Source organism: Erinaceus europaeus, chromosome 2 (genome assembly GCF_950295315.1).
Source record: "Erinaceus europaeus chromosome 2, mEriEur2.1, whole genome shotgun sequence".
Lineage (NCBI taxonomy): Eukaryota > Metazoa > Chordata > Mammalia > Eulipotyphla > Erinaceidae > Erinaceus > Erinaceus europaeus.
In genome coordinates, this window is record NC_080163.1 from 119297914 (window position 1) to 119317245 (window position 19332).

General features: G+C 49.8%; 1 protein-coding gene across 2 annotated transcripts in view; it reads right to left on the reverse strand.

The window, feature by feature from the left end:
* Window positions 1-19332, reverse strand: part of JPH3 (junctophilin 3) — a 103076-nt gene that overhangs the window by 43175 nt on the left and 40569 nt on the right. The window lies entirely within an intron of this gene.

Consider the following 19332-nt stretch of genomic DNA (forward strand, 5'->3'; position numbering starts at 1 on the left):
CACCCGGTAGAGCACACACATTAGGTTTCAAGTCCTTTCCCCGCCTGCCAGGGCTGGGGATGGGGAGCTTCATGAGTGGTGGAGCAGTATGACAGGTGTCTCTCCTCTCTGTCTCCCTCGCTATCGCCCTCCCCCCCCCCCCCGCCCTCTAAAAAAAAGGTCACCAGGAATAGCAGAGTCACTGTATAGGCACCAAAATCCAGAGATAATAAAATAATAACAATAAAAGACATTAAATCAGGGCTGGATGGTAGCGCAGCAGGTTAAGCACACATGGCGTGAAGCGTAAAGACCAGCGTAAGAATCCCGGTTTGAGCCCCCGGCTCCCCACCTGCAGGGGGGTCGCTTCGCAAGTGGTGAAGCAAGTCTACAGGTGTCTTATCTTTCTCTCCCCATCTCTGTCTTCCCCTCCTCTCTCCTGGCAAAGAACAATAGCTATAACAACAATAACAACTACAATAAGAGTAACGAAATGGGAAAAATGGCCTCCAGGAGCAGAGGATTTGTATTGCAGGCACTGAACCCCAGTGATAACCCTGGAGACAAAAAAAAAAAAAAAAAAAAAAAAGAACGACCATTAGGTTCTGCAATAGGATATTCCTTTTTTTTTTTTTTTAATTTCACAAAAGGAGTATGGACTCTGTGTAAACATGAAAGCAGAAAATGGAAAGAATGAAAATGAAATTTCTCTCCAGGCCTTTCTCCATCTGTCCTCTTATCCTACCTAACAGACACTACCCATTTCTTTTTCCTTTTTTCTTTTTTGTCATCACTGGGGTTTCACTGCTCCAGGCTGACTTTTTTTTTCCTCTCAAGATAGAAAGACAGTGATAGATAGACAGAAAGACACCACAGCGCCAAAGCTTCCTTCAGTGTGGTTGGGGCCAGGCTCGAACCTGGGTCATGGTGTGGTTGGGGCCAGGCTCGAACCTGGGTCATGCTTCAGACAAAACAAGCGCATCATCCAAGTGAGCTGTCTTGTTGGCCCACCACCCATTTCTGAAAATGATGCCACACAACGATTTTTTTCCTCCCATGATTTGTTTCTGCCTGGAACATACCCTGGGTATCTCTGCCAGTGAGTCTGACAGAAGGTTCTTTCCTGTTTGTTATGTACAACTGGCTCCTGCCCCATGGCTGTTACACATTCTGCTCCGACACCAATGCACACAACACACTCTGCTGTTGGCTGCTTTTGCTGTGGACCTGACACTGGCCTGCAGAATGCTTCTAACCAGCAAATAGGGTTTCATTGTTATTTTTTTGTCTTTTTAATGAATTCTGTGTGAAACTCATTAAGCATGGCCTGATGAGTGTACATGAGGTACTCTCCACTTTTTGCTTCTCTTTAAAGCTTTTTCAAAAGACTAATATAGGGGCGCACCCAGCTGAGGGCACAGGTTACAGTGCACAAGCACCTAGGTTCAAGCCCCTATCCCACCCTGCAGGGGGGAAATTTCATGAACAGTGAAGTAGTTCTGTAGCTCTCTCTTTCTTCCTCCCTCTCAATTTCTGTCTATATCTTTTTTTATTTAAAATATTTTTATATTTATTTACTTATTCCTTTTTGCTGCCCTTGTTTTATTAGTGTAGTCATTACTGTTGTTACTGATGTCGTTGTTGTTGGACAGGACAGAGAAAAATGAAGAGAGGAGGGGAACACAGAGAGGGGGAAAGAAAGACAGACATCTGCAGATCTGCAGACTACACCGCTTGTGAAGCGAATCCCCTGCAGGTGGGGAGCCAGGGGCTCGAACCAGGATCCTTATGCCAGTCCTTGTGCTTTGTGCCACCTGCACTTGACCCGCTACGCTACCGCCCAACTCCTTTCTGTCTATATCTAATAAATAAATACATGATTTTTTTAAAAGACTAATTTATTAAGGGGCAGGCGGTGGCACACTTGATTAGGTGCTCATATTACAGAGTGCAAGGACCCAGGTTCAAGTCCCTGGTCCCCATCTGCTTAACGAGTGGTGAAGCAGGGCTGCCGTCTCTTTTTTCCTTTTTTTTTTTTTTTTTTGCCTCCAGGGTTACTGCTGGGGCTCAGTGCCTGTACTACGAATCCACTGCTCCTGGAGGCCATTTTTCTCATTTTGTTGCCCTTGTTATCCTTGTTGTTGTCATTATTATTATTGTCATTGCTGTTGTTGTTGGAGAGGACAGAGAAATTGAGAGAGGAGGGGAGACAGAGAGGGGGAGAGAAAGACACCTGCAGACCTGCTTCATTGCCCATGAAGCGAACCCCCTGTAGGTGGGGAGCCGGAAGTTTGAACCAGGGTCCTTACGCCAGTCCTTGCGCTTCGTGCCATGTGCACTTAACCTGCTGCGCTACTGCCCGACCCCTTTTTTATTCCTTTGTATAACCCTCTCTCCTCTCAGGTTCTATCTCTACCCAATAATAAATACAAATATTAAAAATCAAATAAAAGACTAATTTACTGATGGGGGAGAGAGCGAGAGAGAGAGAAGAGAGGACACCAGATCATCACTCTGATATATATGATGCTAAGGTCTGAACTCAAGAGCTCATGCTTGAGAGTCCAACACTCTCCATTGTGTCTCCTCAAGCTGCCACTTTCTGCTTTTCTGGATCCCAGGCCAAGGGGATCTGGTGCATCCGGCAATTCACACAAAGACCCGTCCTTCGGACAGATACCCAGAGGTGCAGGTGCCTATTTCCCTCTATTCTCCCCCAGGTCTCTGTGTGTGACCAAAACAGTTTCAACTTTTCCCAAGCTGATAGGTGTGAGTGTCACATTAGCTCACTGTTAATTTGCCTTTTGATGTTTTCAGTCCAAGAAGTAAGACTGGCTTTCTTGCTGATTGGTATAAGTGTTCAGGAGTTCTGGGGCCACAGCACCCCCATTTCACAGATGAGATACTAAGGCCTGTGGTGGTGGGGGTTGGTGGCAGGTGGTATGACTCTATGCCCTGGGAAGGCCAGCTGGGGGGCATGGCAGGAAAGGGCTCTCGTGGGCCTGCCACCTTGTTTCTGGGGGTAGCTATGAAGTGCAGAGGGGTTCATCCCAGTTGTCAAGGCAACCCTAGGGCGCCTGCTCCTTAGAAACAAGAGTCTTTTTCCAAAGGCGCCTGTCTTCCCGGTTGCATAGCTATGTTTAGACCTGCACCCCCTCCTCTCCTCCCTCATCCCACAGCCTGAGCCCCCGCATGGCAGGAATAGCAGGCAAACCACCACCACCCCCAAGAGTAGCCTGTACACTCCTTGAGCAAGCAGGGAGACTCGGGGGGCCATGGTGTCTGCTGAAGTTGGTCAGCATACAGGCAACGGTCCAGAACTGTCCTGAACTGTCCCAAAGGCACAAGGAATCAGATCAGGCCATCCCTGATCAGAAGCCCTCAGAGTAGGTTCAGGGCCTCTGAGAGCCAGCTGCTCCCCTGTTCTGCCTGCCCCATGGAAGGGCTGGGAAGTTTTGGAGGTAGAACCAAGGGAGGAGCTCATCCAAAGGCAACTCCCGGGGAGGGGTAGACATGGCAGGTGCTCATCAGAGCTTGACAATCATGTCCCATCTGGCATCACTCCAGCCTCGGAGTCAAGAACCCCTCCAGGTGAAATGGGGTCCCCTGGGGCTGGGCGCTGTGTATCAGAGCAGCTGCCCTAGAGAAGGAGCAGAGGGGCATGTTCCTCATTCCTCCCCGGGGGCCAGGCAGTACTGTCACGCACAGGTGTTGCTCAGACCAGCCAGCGCCAAGAGCCTGGAACATGGGTAGAAGGAGACCTGGTCAGACCCCCTACAGCAAGCACTTCCCGCACCCCATTAGTGAGGCTGAAGCCCTGCCTGAGTGGACAAGAAAACAGCCTAACAGGTCCCCAGTCACCCCCAGTCTGCCCCCACACATCAGGCTTATTGGAGAGGAGCCCCTATCCTGGCTTCAGACCTCCAAACCTCCTGTTACAGACCCCAAACCCTTCCCAATGATGTGGCCAGGCTCCCTGAAGGAGCAGCAGGGAGTCCAGGGCTCTCAGTTAGCCCTGCAGCTAGTGGCTACTAAGCCAGGACTCCCCCACCCCATTGGGCAGGAGACACAGAGAACTCTGATCCACACGCCAAAGACCATTTGGAGGTGCAGGGAGCTAGTTTTCCTTGCTAATTTCAGTTCTCCGAAGGCATAGCTGTAGGAACTTAGCCTCATGGGACCTCACAGGATTAATGAGATGTTTGTAAAACCTGCAAGCTCCCAGGAGACCTGAGTGAGGACATCCAGATCCCCGTCACTGAGGCTGAGATAGCCCAAGGGGAGTGGGGCTTGGAGGTCTGGTCCCAGCTGGGGTCCTCAGGGAAGCCCCTTCCCATTTCATGGTAGAAGATGTCATTCATTCTTGGATTTATTGTAGGTTGAAGAGTCTTCATATCTTAAGGCGGGCTAGTGTCTGGAAATAGCCTGTGCTCACCAAATAAACTGCAGATAGCAGAATCTACTGTATAGCTTAAGCAGAAACAGATTAATTACATTTTAACACAGAACCCAGAGTCTCTGGGAAAACTGGAAAACCAAGTCTGGACAGCATTCTTGTATCTTTTAATATTTATTTATTTATTGCCTCTGCGGTTATCATTGGGGCTTGGTGCCTGCACTATGAATCCACTGCTCCTGGAAGCCATTTTTTCCCATTTTGTTGCCCTTGTTGTAGTTGTTGTTGTTGTTATAGCTGTTGTTGTTGTTGAGTAGGACAGAGAGAAATGGAGAGAGGAGGGGAAGACAGAGAGGGGGAGAGAAAGACAGGCACCTGCAGATCTGCTTCCCCACTTGTGAAGAGACATCCCTGCAGGTGGGGAGCTGGAGGTTTGAACCTGGATCCTTATGCCGGCCCTTGCACTTTGCACCACTGCACTTAACCCGCTGTGCTACCGCCCAGCCCCCTTATTAATTTTTAATTAGCACCAGGGTTATCTCTGAGGCTCAGTGTCTACATGACAAGTCCACCACTCCTGGGAGCCATTCCCCTCCTATTTTTTTATTTTTATAAAGAAAATTGAGGAAGAAGAGGGAGAGAGACTGCAGCACTGCTTTACCCTAATGAAGCTTCTCCCCTGCAGGTGGGGACTGGGGGCTTGAACCTGAGTCCTTGTGTATTGTAATGTATGCACTCAACCAGGTTGACCACTCAGGGAAGACTAGTTTCCCTCCATTACATAAATAGAATCAGGCCATACCAGCCACCCCAACCTACCACACTCCATGTGACGTGTACACAGATCACATGAAGTGGCAAAGGAAGTAACAATTCTGAGAAGGTATCTATACCAATCAATTTTGTAACAGTCAAATATCCCCTGTGAACAGGGACACAGGACACAAAGTAAAGCAGGGACAGAATCGGCCCATAGCCGAGACCAGGAGCTTGAGTCTCCTCCGAGGGTGGAATGGCAGGCTGGGGTGGCTGGAATGGCCTAAGTCTGTTCATGTAATGGGAGCGAGACTAGCCATCCAGAAAGGCCAAAGTGCAACTGATCTCTTCCCAAGGAGTGCTTGAAGTTCCCTCCCATGGATACACTGGCTCCTGGCAGAAGCTCTGGGGTCTCCTCTTCCTTCTCTCAGGGCTTCTCAGCCCTCTCTCTCTCAGACACAGCTCCTACCCTGGTCAGCCCACATGCCTCTGCAGAAAGACTACTGTCACAGGTTCAAAAGCCCAGGGAATGGACTTCAAAAGCAGCTGGGTTCAAAAAAAGCATCTGTTCCTGTGAAGTTGCCTCCAGCAAAGGGAACTAACCCTGAATGCCCCTGGACAACGTCACCAGGTCACAGCAGGTCATTGAGGTGATAAATGTGTTGTTTTAAGTCACTGAGTTTATGGAAAATTTTTCTTTCTTTCGTTGTTTTTTTTTTTTTTTTTTAATTGCCACCAGGGTAATCTTTATCACTAGGGTTTGGTGCTGGTGCTATAAATTCACTGCTCCTGTCAGCCATTTTTTCTTTCTATTTTATTTGATGGGACACAGAAAAATTGAGAGATGGGGAAAATAAGGAGAGAAAGAGAAACACCTGTCTTTATATGGGTGCACATCTTACAGACAGGCTCTGAGAGGTGACACGGGGCAAGAACTGTATTTCTGGGGAGAGGCAGCAGGGGGTGGGCAGTGGGGGAGAGGGGATCTCAGGCACCTGTGTGGGAGCTGTGAGTCCTTCAGGCTACAGTGGGACATGCACCAGCCCTGGTACTCCTGCCACTGGGCTCTACAAGTGGTGCCAGGAACATGCAGCTGGGTGCTGCTTCTGTTAAGAACTTGGGGACTAACTGAACCTTTGGGGTTCTGGGGCAAGGGGGATGTTGAGAAGGCCTTTTAGCCATATCCCAGATTTCTGGGGCTCCTACACCTCCATTCCCACATAGGAAGTACTAGATGTTTTGTGTAGTAGGCTCCAGGGGAGCCCTTCTTAGGAGACCCATCAGTCTAGAAAGTTCTTCCAGGAAATACTCTAGATCTGAAGTGCTAGGTTAGTTTCCCCACAGATTCCTTCCAAGACTGATACCTCTGAGGGATGGACACTAGGTCCTTCTTGGTAGCCCCCATGCCCATGACAAATGACTGACTAATCACAACCCTCCCACAAACCCAGACCCAGGATTAAATCCCAGCATCCTAAAACAGTGGGCCAGGCAATGGCCACAACAGAACCCTGTCCCCACCAAAAGACACAATAGCATGTAGAATTAGTTACCCAGCAGGACCTGAGGAGGACTCTTAATATTTTTGTAGAGCCAGGATCTCGAACATGTGCTGTTTACTGCTCCAGGATGCTTTCTCATTCATTCAGACAGAGAGTGGGAAGAACCCTTGTCCACTCAGAGACCCCAGCAGTCCCTCTGATATACTCCAAGCACAAGCTGTACCCAGGGGACATCAAGGGGCTGGGAAGGTAGCAAGCCTTAGGCCCAAAACCAAACACTTACATATTCCTCCTATGAGCTCTTCCAGTGCATCTTATTTTGCAAAGATAGGAACACCTCACTGGCTCCTGCAGCACAGATGTGCAAGAAGGGTCTGAACAAGAGACAGTAGAGCATGCTGTGCATATGCATGTGCACCGGCACATGCAGGACAGACACACCCCAATGCCAGCATAGCTTTTGGGTGCTGGGCTAAGGGCTGCCTTTTTCTTCTGCGTCTCTGGAATCCCACCTGTCCAGAGCCCTGCCCCACTAGGGGAAGAGAGAGACAGGCTGGGAGTATGGATCGACCAGTCAATGCCCATGTTCAGCGGGGAAGCAATTACAGAAGCCAGACCTTCCACCTTCTGCATCCTACAATGACCTTGGGTCCATACTCCCAGAGGGATAAAGAATAGGAAAGCTATCAGGGGAGGGGATGGGATACAGAGAGCTGATGGTAGGAACTGTACCCCTCTATCCTATGGTCCTATCAATATTTCCATTTTACAAATTTTAAAAATGGAGAAACAAGCTGGTCTGAGACATCCTGGGGGGGGTGTCTCTCCCTACAGGAGAGCAGGAGGAGTCTGAGGAGGTCTTGTCTCAGTCTCAGAGCTTGGGTCCCACCTGTTCCTCTGGTCACAACTTCACACTCACAGGGAGTGGACACCAGGCAGTCATCCTGCTTTGGGGACTCGTAAGGCTACTTGATCCCTCTCCAGTGCAAACAGCATGGGCTCCAGAGGGACTGTGTACAGGCCTGGCTGGAATGTGATAGCATGGTAGATGGGGGTGGGAGGGACTTTGCTGTCCAGGGCTCTGGGGACTAGCCAGCTGCCTGGAAAGAGTCCAGTGGCTCCCTGGAGCCCAGGCCTGGCACCGGAGCCTGTCACTCAGCCACAGTGGACTTCAGCTAGACCAGCAGCCTGACCAGCCCAGCCTCACCATTGCTTGGACACCACAAAGGTTTCTTTCCTATTTATGGAGATTTAAATCCCAGCATCCTAAAACAGTGGGCCAGCCAATGGCCACAACAGAACCCTGTCCCTACCAAAAGACACGACAGCATGTAGAATTAATTACCCAGCAGGGCCTAAGGAGGACTCTTACTATTTTTGTAGAGCCAGGATCTCGAACATGTGCTGTTTACTGCTCCAGGATGCTTTCTCATTCATTCAGACAGAGGGGAAGACACCACAGCACCAGGCACATCTCTCCTGGGGTGTTGGGGGCTCAAACCTGGGGCATTTTATGGTAAGTCACACACCCTACACCCTACCTGGTGAGCTGTCTCTCTAGCCCCTGTGAAGCATTCTTGCAGAAGCACAATCCAAATGTAATCAAACCTCCTGCTCTGTCACTGGAAGGTAGTCTGGGGACAGAGATACATGTCAAACACTCAAGGCTCTCCACCACACGCAGGCTTTGGGAACCTCTACAGGACAAGTCACCTGAACTCCTCCACAAACAAATCACTCAGGATAAAGACCAAAAGGGAGATTTTTTTCCTTCTTTTTTATTATCTTTATTTATTTATTGGATAGAGACAGTCAGAAATCAAGAGGAAGGGGGAGACAGAGGGAAAGAGACAGAGAGACACCTGCAGCCCTGCTTTACCACTTGCAAAGCTTTCCCCCTGCAGGTGGGCTCAAACCTGGGTTCTTGAGCACGGTAACCTGTGTGCTCAACCAGATGTGCCACCACCCAGGCCCCTGGAGATTTTTTTCTTAAAGGAAACCAATGACACACTAGCCTATTATAACCTATGGACTTTATTTTAATCCCAACTTAAATGAACTGATTGAAAAATGAAGTAGGGTCCCAGCTGGACTTTTTTTTTTCCCCTTCCACCAGCATCACTGCCAAGGCACCATGTCTACACAATTTCACTGCTTGTGGCATCCCTTCTTCTCTTTTCTAAGACAGAGAGAAAAGAGACACTACAGTATAGTTCCACCACCCGAGAAGCTCCCTCTGTGCATGGTTGTTCCCATGTGGTAGCAAGGGTCCTTGCATAGGGTCAAGTCTATGCTCTACTGGGTGAGCTAACTCCCAGAACCCCCCCCCCCACTCCATCCTCGGCCACAAGTAGATTTTGAATGATATTAAAAGACTGAGGTTAGTGGTTCAGGAGGTGGCGCAGCAGATAAAGCATTGGATCCTCAACCAAGAGGTCCTGAGTTTGGTCCCTGGCAGCACATGTACCACAGTGATGGCTGGCTCTTTCTCTCCTCCTATCTCTCTCATGAATAAATAAATAAATTCTTAAAAAAAAAAAAAAAGGCTGAGGTTAGGATCAGTGATGATACACCTGGTAGAGAAGATGTTACCATGAGCAAGGACCAAGGTTCAAGCTCCTGGTCCTCACCTGCAAGGGAGAAGCTTCATGAGTAGTGAAGTAGTGCTGCAGGTGTCTCCTTCTCTCTCTCTCACTATTCCCCACTCTGTCCTGTTTCCCCTTAAATTTCTCTATCAATGGGAGCCAGGTGGTGGTGCAGCGGGTTAAGCGCAGGTGGCACAAAGCGCAAGGACTGGCGTAAGGATCCCGGTTCAAGCCCTTGGCTTCCCACCTGCAGGGGGGTCGCTTCACAGGCGGTGAAGCAGATCTGCAGGTGTCTGTCTTTCTCTCCTCCTCTGTCTTCCCCTCCTCTCTCCATCTCTCTTTTTTTTTTAACATTTATTTATTTATAAAATGGAAATATTGACAAGACCATAGGATAAGAGAGGTACATTTCCACACAATTCCCATCACCAGAACTCCCTATCCCATCCCATCCCTTCCCTTGAAAGCTTTCCTGTTCTTTATCCCTCTGGGAGTATGGACCCAGGGTCATCATGGGGTGTAGGTGGAAGGTCTGGCTTCTATAATTGCTTCTCTGCTAAACATGGGCGTTGGCAGGTTGATCTATACTCCCAGCCTGTCTCTCTCTTTCCCTAGTGGGGCAGGGATCTGGGGAGTCAGGGTTCCAGGACACATTGGTGGGGTCATCTGCCCAGGGAAGTCAGGCTGGCATCATGGTAGCATCTGGAACCTGGTGGCTGCCTTGCCAAGCTCCTAGCCTTCGTTTGAATTCCAGCAGCACATGGGTGTGTATTATATCTTAGTGTTGTAGTATCTCTCCATCTGTCTGCCGCCCCCTGTGTCTCTGGCTAGCAGGGTCACACGTGTTCAGTTCCCAGGAGAAGTAGCCATGGCAGATACCTGTTGCACCTCTGCCGAGATGCATCTGACCAGGAGAAGCAGCAGCAGCCAAAAAGTCCTCTCTCAATTTCTCTCTGTCCTATCCAACAACAACGACAGTAATAACAACAACGATGATAAATAACAAGGACAACAAAAGGGGGAAACATGTAAATAAACATAAATACAATGATAGAAATTAAAAAATTTAAAAAGAATTTCTCTATCTCTCACACACACACAAACACACACACACGCCACTGGGAACTATGGATTTGCTGTGCAGGTACTGAGCCCTAGAAGGTGGTAATAAAAAAAAAAAAAATTAAGATTGGTGTTTTTCAGGTGGGATGATATGGAAATCATGTTGCCTTTAAGTTATTTTTATCTTTATAGTTGAATGGTGTGGTGCGTGGGATTTGCTGATCTCCACTTTTGCGTTTGACACTTTGCAAAACACAGAGTAGAAATGGAAGTGATCAGCACAAATGATTAAGATGGAAAGGTTGTGTGTGTTTAATTTATCAATTTTAATTAATTACTAATTAATTAAAGCTTTGATGTGGTGAGGCCTGAGCTTGAGCCTGGCTCACACGCAGGGCAAAGCAGTGCACTATCCAAGTGAGCTATTTCACTGGCCCTGTTGTGTGTATTTTAACACAAGCCTCTGCGGTCATCAGAGGACAATGTGACTAAGTCGAGCGTGGAAGGGCAAAGCATCTGTGTGGCTCCACTGAGGAGGTTCTGGAGTCATAAAATTCAGCGACAGGAAGTGGGTGCTAGTGCTGGGGCTAGTGAGAGAGTATTAGTTTGGGAAGACGGCAAGTTCTGAAGAGAGTGGTGGTGATGGCTGTATACCAACGTGAATGTACTTAAGACAACTGCATACTTCATGATACAGATGATAAAGTCTCTGTGTGTATTACTGCAATTTTAATATGTAAGTAAATGATGCTCCTCACTGATAGTGGCTTCCCTTGCTGTGGAGTCTTGGCTTTGGAGGGGGGTGCCCACAACCAGGTACCTTTATTATCTAGTATGGCCCAGGAAGAGGGGGCCATGAGTCAGGCCACATGTACCTTTGTCCCCTTTTTAAAAATATGTTGTTTTATTGGATAGAGACAGAAATTAAGAGGGAAGGGGAAGATAGGTAGAAAGAGACCTGCAACACTGCTTTAACACTCAAGAAGCTTTCTATCTTTAGGTACAGATCAGGGGCTTGAACCTGGGTTCTTGGGCTATATAACATGTGTGCGCTACCAAGTACACTGCCACCTCTCCCTCCCCTCCCCCCTTTTAAATTCTGTTATCCTAGGAAAATTCTCATTCAAGGTAATTGGTTAGTTTGTTTTGGGGCTTTGAGCATTCATGGCCTTACCACTCTGGGCTGGCTTTTTAGGCATACAGAAAGACAGAAGCAAAGACAACATCTGTGTTAAAAGCTGGCTTGAACCTGGGTTATACATTTGAAGAAAGCATACCGTCCAAGGGAGCTATTTGACTGGTCCAGGCGGTTTTGAAAAGAAAGAAAATATTGAATCTGCCTCAGAAGAGAGCGGGTACCTGGGCCCTGGATTCTGAGGAGGCACAGATACCCACGCCCTTGGCAAGGCACGGTGGTAGAGACGGGCTCAGGTCTATGCTGAGGCTGCACCAGTGAGGTGGCAGAATGGGTGAGCCAGACAACAGAATCTCTTCTAGTTCTGGGGACTTGAAGCAAAGGGTGAAATCCAGGTGACTTAAGTCATAGTCCCTCTAAGAGTCCAGGGAGAGTCCTTCCTGCCTCTGCCAGTACATAGGGCCTTCAGGTAATCCTGGCTTGTGACCCTCTTGCCCCAGCTCTGCCTCCTCATTATGTTTTCCCTGTCTCTTTTCTCCCTTTCAGGACACCAGGCACTGGGTTTGCCCCTCTCATACACAGACTTCTTCCAGCCCCTACTTCAGGATGGTCACAGGCTAACCTAACTTCATCTGCAGACCCTATTTTCAGAGAAGGTCACATCTGAGGTTCCAGGTGGATATGAACTTGGGGTGTGGGGGTACTGGTCACACCCCCCCCCCCCGAGAATGCAATACCTAAAGCGGAGCCTGCTATGTTTTCCATGTATCTGGGTGGGCTTATCATCCACCCATATCCATTTATTAGGGGGAACTGAGGCCAGAGAGGCAGAGCTGGGGCCTGAATGCAGCCCAGGTAGGGCAGGGCTGAGGGAGCAGGGTGGTGAGGCGTGGAGACAGACAGGTGTCCTCCTGCCTCCCTAGCACTTTTGTAACATCCCAGCACTCAGGCAGCATCAACAAGTTCAAGAGTTCAAGGGCCCAGGCAGTTTGAGTCTCTCTCCCAGGGGATGCTGAAGTAACGCCCTCTAGGAGATGAGCTCACGAATGCCTTGCATCATGAGGGACCAGTCTCCCTGATGGCAACTGTGTCCTGGTTCCCACCCCCCCCCCCCAGGACAGCACTATAAACTGAAAGCTTAGAGTCCAGTGTGGAGTTGGGGATCAGTGCTGGGTAGGTGCACCCCACTTCCTCTGTGAATGAGTCCCTCTCCTGGGTACCTGTCATAGATACAGCCTGGGGCTGGCCCAGAAGTCCCAAAGGCTCTGCCTTACAGGCCCAGCCACCTCTAAGAGTTCGGCCTCACTCAGGACAAGTAGATGCAGCTAACAGGGAAGAGGACATGAGTGTGCATTATTATCAATATTTTTAAATAATTATTTACTTACTTTATACAAGTTGAGAGGAGAGAGGAAGATACATAGGGAGAGAGATAGACAGCTGCAGCACTGCCTCACCACTTCCATTTTGCAGGTGGGGGCTGGGGGTTCAAACCTGGGTGCTTGTGCGTGTTAATATGTGCACTTCAACCACCTGGTCCCCTGAATGTGCTTTAAAACCCAAGTGTAGTTCAGCCCAGGAGGCTGCATGTGGGCAAAACATTGGATTTTCTTTTCTTTTTAATCATTTATTTATTTATTTATTTATTCCATTTTTGTTACCCTTGTTGTTTTTTTCTTTTTAAAAATATTTCTTACTATCTTTATTTAGTTATTGGATAGACAGCCAGAAATGGAGAGAAAAGAGGGATAGAGAGAAAGAGAGACAGAGAGACACCTGCAGCACTACTTCACCACTAGTGAAGCTTCCCCCTGCAGGTGGGAGATAGGGGCTTGAACCTGGGTTCTTGTGCACTGTAATGTGTGCGTTTAGCCGGTTGCACCACCACCCAGCCCCTAGTATTGGATTTTCAAGCATGAAGTTCTGCGTCTGGCATTACATGTAGGATGATGCTCTGGTTCTCTCTATCTTCCCCCTCTCTCATTAATAAATAAAATCTTTTTTTGAAAAAAAAAAGTCAAGATAGTTCCCCAAGATCTATTTCTTATCACTATTCTGGGTGGAACACTAACTAAAAACTAGATCTAGGCACCAGCACCCTCCCCACCCCAACCCCCTCACACACACCCACAAAAATTGCTAGAAGCTAAAGGATAGACCTCACAGTGCTGGCATTTAACAACAGCTGGGTGACCTCATGGTTACCAGAACAATGACCCACAGCTGGCTGGAGCCACAGCAGCTGGATGTGGCAAGACAGACCCTACACTCTGCCTTGGATTCACTGGAAGGAGCATCCCAGGGACACCTGGACATTGGGTGAGGTTGCCAGACTTCGAGCAGATAGATTTCTGTTACCACCCTACATATGGTACTTTTTCTAGCCACAGAGAATTCACAGAGAGGATTAGAAGTCCCCCTCAATTGACCAGAGATGCAGTGTTGGCTGGAACCAAGGTGTGGGGGGATAAGCGTGGGGTGGACAATCCTTTTTTCCTTCAAGAAGCACCCACCAGGGGGCAGGAGGTAGAGCACAATAGAGCACATGCTATCATTCTTGAGGACCTGGGTTCAAGCCCAAGGCCACTCACTCACTACATGGGAGTATCTGCGCTGGGGAAGCTCCATTAGCAGCTGAGCAGTGTCTCCTCTATCTCTCCCCGTCACTCTCTAGCTTAAAAAAAAATTAAGTCTGCCAAGAGTGAACAGAGGAATCATGCAGGTGGCAGAGCCCCAGAGAGCTCAAGATAACCCTAGTGGGGAAGGGGGGGAGTAGAGCCTTGCACAGAATGCTGTGTCAGTCAGTTATTACAAAAATGGCAAGGTTTGTTGTAACCCTAGTGACAATAAAAAAGGTAACTCATCCAGATAGTGTATATGGTTTGTCATGCAAGTAACTCAGATTAGAGCCTGGTCCCCATGCACTGAAAGAAGTTTAGTGCTGTAGTCAGTCTCTTTCCCTCTTCCTCCCCCCGCCCCACTCTCTCTCTCAAAATCACCCTGGTAGGTACACCACTAGCAATGACCAAAAAAACATAAGAGGGTTTAAAGTCATTTTCAGTCTTGCCCATCACTTAGGATATGGCTCCAGAGCTGTCTTCAAGGCAAAATCACATGGGCAAATGGATTGCAACTGAGGGACCTGACCACAGACACCCCCATTCCACAACAAATAGTGTGGGGTCAGGCCACGGGGGGGGGGGCATCAAAGTCACCAGCGAAGTCGCAGGCCCAGGCAGGTGAGAGAATAAACATGTAGTCTACCCTAGGTATCTGGGGTTCCCAGCTAGACTCCACTGGCTGGTGTATACTGGGGAAACTCGTCCTCTCCCTCTCTGTCTCACACACACATGCTGGGGTCTCCTGGACATGGAGGCTAGTAGCTAGGGTGACCAGGGCTGGCTTCTATCTTCTGCTCACCTGGTGCCTCCCAAATGCCAGATTGGAAAGTGACCATTATGGGTGGGGGGAGATAGCAAAATGCTTATGCAAACAGACTTTCATGCCTGAGGCTCCCAGGTCCCAGGTTCAACCCCCTATACCACCATAAGCCAGAGCTGAGCAATGCACCAGTTAAAAAAAAAAAAGTCCATATGAGTCAGAGGCTCCATGCTGTTCTGTCTGTTACATGATCCAAGCAAGCCCAGGCAGTATGATGGCCTCTGACAGCCACAACCCCTGCCCTTGTGCAAGGGCCAGACACCAGGGCTAGGACTGGAGGTGTGGGCAGGACCTGGCTCCCTGATTACCAGACACTTGCTAGACCAGGAAGCAGCACAGAAGATGCCAGACACAGGCCCAAAGGCAGAACTGTGGGGCCTCCAGAAAGGGGTCTAAGAGTTTGTGGGGAGCATATACCCCCTGAGATTGATGCAATGGCCATCAGAGTTCCTCAAGGCCTCCTCAGCTGGCCCACAACATGGTTCTCACAGGATCTAGGCCCCCACTCCTCAGCCCCTCCCTCTTCACTTTGGGAAGCCAGAGCCAGAACAGATGGCCGTCACCCACCAGAAGGCCTGTCCTTGCATGTGTCCAGCCTCCCACGGAGGCAGGAAGCTCCGTGCCCTGTTCATAAAACCCAGCTCTGCAGGCCCTGGAAGCTCCACTGACAGCAAGCCTGCTTGGTGGGCACAAAGGAATAGACAGGGGGTGGGGGTATAAGGGTTCCTGGGGAGCTAAAGCAAATCCCTACCATCTTGGTGACTGAAAACAAGATGTTCATTATCCCTGAGTTCTGGAGATTAGAAGCCTGAGATGAACTTAAATGGGGCTGAAATTTGGAGGCTCCAGGGAAGAACCTGATTTCTCAACTTTTCTACTTTCTAGAGGCACCTGTTTCCCTTGGCTGGTGGCCACCTCCCTCCAACCTCTGATCCTGTCTCATCTCTGCCCTTTAATCTCCCTCGAATATGGACTCTAGAGGTGACATGTGCTATCAGATAATCCCTACCACCCCTTATCTTGACACCCCTAACTCACCCTGCAGAGTTCTTTCGGCCACATGAAGTCATGCAGCCACAAGTCCCAGGGATCTGGGTGTGGCTATCCCAGTGGCCTTGATCAGCCCCTCAAAGACACAGCTGAAAGTCAAGCCCACCCCATGCCTTCCCCACCCCACCCCAGAAGCCTCCCTCCAGCCAAGGTCAGTTGGTCAGCAATCCTGCGGGACAACATGAGAGCATCCACCACAAACTTTCACTGCAGCCAGCAGTGCCTTTCCTAGGGTTTATGATGCAGAAAACTCATGCCTGCAGCCAAGAAGGTAACAGGGACAGTGCCTGCAGCCTTGGTGGTAAGACTGAAGAAGAGACACACAGGCTCCATGCATCTATCCCATGGAATACCACATAGGGCGAGGGATACATGTGGACATGCATCCTGAGCATAAGTGAGAATGGCAAACCAGGCTACAAAGATGGCATCCCTGGAAAACACCCTGCCCCACCTACATAGGAGAGTATCAGTGCTCAGGTGGCAGTACCACTTGACCCTCAGAAATGCAGGTTCCCAGGCCCTAAGCCCACCCCACCCCCAAGAATCTCATCTTCCACATCCCCACACAGCAATGAACCCAGCATATCTGGTAGGGAGATTCCTGTGTGTGCCTGAGCACCCTAGGTGATGCCGGCACATGGCGGGCTGAGTGCCAGGCTGCAGACTTGCCCAAGGGGCCCCTTCTGGCTCTGTGGCAGTCCCCAGAAGATTGGGCCAACTCTGTGCACTGGACACCTTCCAGAATTCAAACTTCACACACCCACCCCACCTTTCCAGGCAGAGCTGGGTCCCATGCTCAATGGCTCCTAAGGAGATGGCTATTGTGTCAGTGCAAATGTCCAACTGTGTCTCACTACCCCGCAAGACTGAGAACACGGTGCCCTGTCACTCTTTCCCATCTGGTTGTCTCTCAGCTGTGACAGTGACTAGGACTGCCTAGGGCCAGCCACACTGCAGCCCACGTGGCTGCTACAGCACTTTCACACTCCAGTGGAGGACCAGCCCAGGAGCCGCTGAGTGCTGACCTAGCAGCCCATTGGCCAGTTTGGCTCTTGGGGACAGTTACCCATCCTCTCCTCTTCATTTCCTGAATCCATCAAGCCCATTAAGAAAATGCACTGAATACAAGTATAGGTCTAGAATAAAAGTTCATCCATGTCTCCATAGCTGAGACCCACGACACTGCTGCCCCTGCCACTGAGGGTGGCTCCAGGAGTCTGGTGTGGGGTTCCTGACAGGCCAGGAGGCTGGGGGCAGGGGTTGTGGCACAGTTCAGTGGAAGGAGGGGGCTTACTCTCAGACCCCACACATCACTCCATCCCACCCTTCTTCAGAATAGCCGACACGCGGCAGGTGAGCACCTGCCCCAAAGTGCTTGGTGGCAACATCAAGTGGACAGTGGTCAGCAGACTTCAGAGCCTGGACTCTGGGAGCAGCTGCCCAATGCTACCTCATGCTACCCCCATGCTACCCCCAATGCAGCTGCCCCATGCCCAATGCTGCCCCATGCTACCCCAATGCTACCCCCAATTCAGCTGCCCAATGCTGCCCAATGCTACCCCCCTTTAGGTAGAGATGCCAGACTCTTCAACATCAGTGTGCCTGTGTCGCAGAAAGCCACCTAGGAGGAGCAGAGGGACAGTCGTGCCTGCCACCAGCACAGGCCAGGCTGCACATCCTCCATCCTGTGCCCGTGTCTGTCTGTCTGCCTGCATGTGCACAATGCCTGCCCTTGACAGTGTGAGCAGTTACATCCATATGAATGTATGTTCAGTGTCTACATGTGTGTGCATGTGTCATAGGTGTGCTCTATCTTACTTGAGTCTGTACATGTGAGTTTAAGTGTGTGTGTGTGTGTGTGTGTGAGCGGTGAGTGTGACTAGTGGACTAGTGTGTGGTATGTATGTTTGTGTGTACAGAGTAGAGACACCAGTGGTCGGTGAGGCTCTTCGCACAAAGTGGCCAGGGGCTGCAGTTTGGGTGGCAGCTGGATTCACCTAACTCTTCCTGAGTTCTTTTCACTGTCACACCTACAATGGGCCCTAATCCTCTCAGTGAGCCCTCTGTACAGAGGCCAAGCTTGGAGTCAGAATCCTGGCAGCCGGGCTGAGCAGACCAGCAGGTGAGAGGGAAGGGGATGAGCTTCTATCAGTTTGTTTACAGCTGTGTACACAAACGTTCACACACTCACTGGCCTCTCCCATGCTCCTTTCTTCAGTCCATTAGTGACACACAGACAGAAGCCTTGGCTATGTCCCAAGGGTGCCTCAGCAGCATGAAGCCTGTATTCTTCCCCAGCTCCCTCACCAGAGGAACTGTCCCTGGTCTCCAAAGTCCAGGTCTGAAGAGGCTCGACTCTGTTAAGCCCTGCACGCCTGCCTGCAAGTCTGCTATAGCTGAGAGCCACCCACAGAACACACAGGAGCTGTCCCAAGACCCCACCCCTTCCTCATAAGGCTGTCTCGTGAAGCCCCCAAAACAGCCAGACAAGCACCAAACAACTAAAGAAATGATACTCCAAAACCAGTGACTGACCCAATTTGCACTCTCCTGGTTGTGATCTGCTTTCCCCATTTCCTCTGTGGAACACATGCTGAAATTACAAGGGAACTTGCACCTACTTTGATCTTCAACTACCAGGTGAGTACTCATACATGCCACTATTTATTTCCGTGCTTGAACATTTCTGGGGGTGGACAGAGCAATCGGGGATCTCATTGTTCAGCTAGGCATTCTGTTTTTCTTTCAGCTTCTTGGAGCGTGTTGTGTTTCCCTCTAAATCCCCCATGTTAAGAACAGCAGGTATTCTGCCAACAAACCATTTATTGCTCTTTTCACTCTGGGTCTAAGGTCACCATAATCAGAACCAAATCTCTGTCTTGGAGCTAAAGCTTTCATGAGTGACAAGAACAGGAAAGGATGGTCCAGGTTGTCTCTAAGCCAAGATCTCTCCTGGAGTAACACCAGGTCTGCCCCTGGCTGGGAGTACGGAACCATCCAGAAAGATACTGTCTCCTGCCTGGGTCCTGAACACGGACCCAGAAGCTCAGAGACTAACCCCTCCAGGGACCTACCCTGAGTCAGGAAAGGGTGGGATGGTAGGAAGTTCTTGTGTACCTCAGTGAGAAACTGTCCCTGTAGAGGTCAGGGGTCGTCACATAGAAAGGCCATGGCTTCCATCAGGGCAATTTCCTCCAATCTGTGGCAGGGGCTTCCTGCCATGCACAGCCTCCCCCAGCTGAGCCTGAACCTGGCCCAGAATCAGTCACCCCTGCAGCTCTATGTAGTCTGACCCTGGGACCACACCTCCAGCTTGGAAAGACCCCTCTTGTACCAAAAGAAAAGCCACTTTGCATGCAGCATGGAGCTCACCCAACCCCAGATTCAGTAAATTCTGCCTTTTATTTAAACCAGTCACCAGCC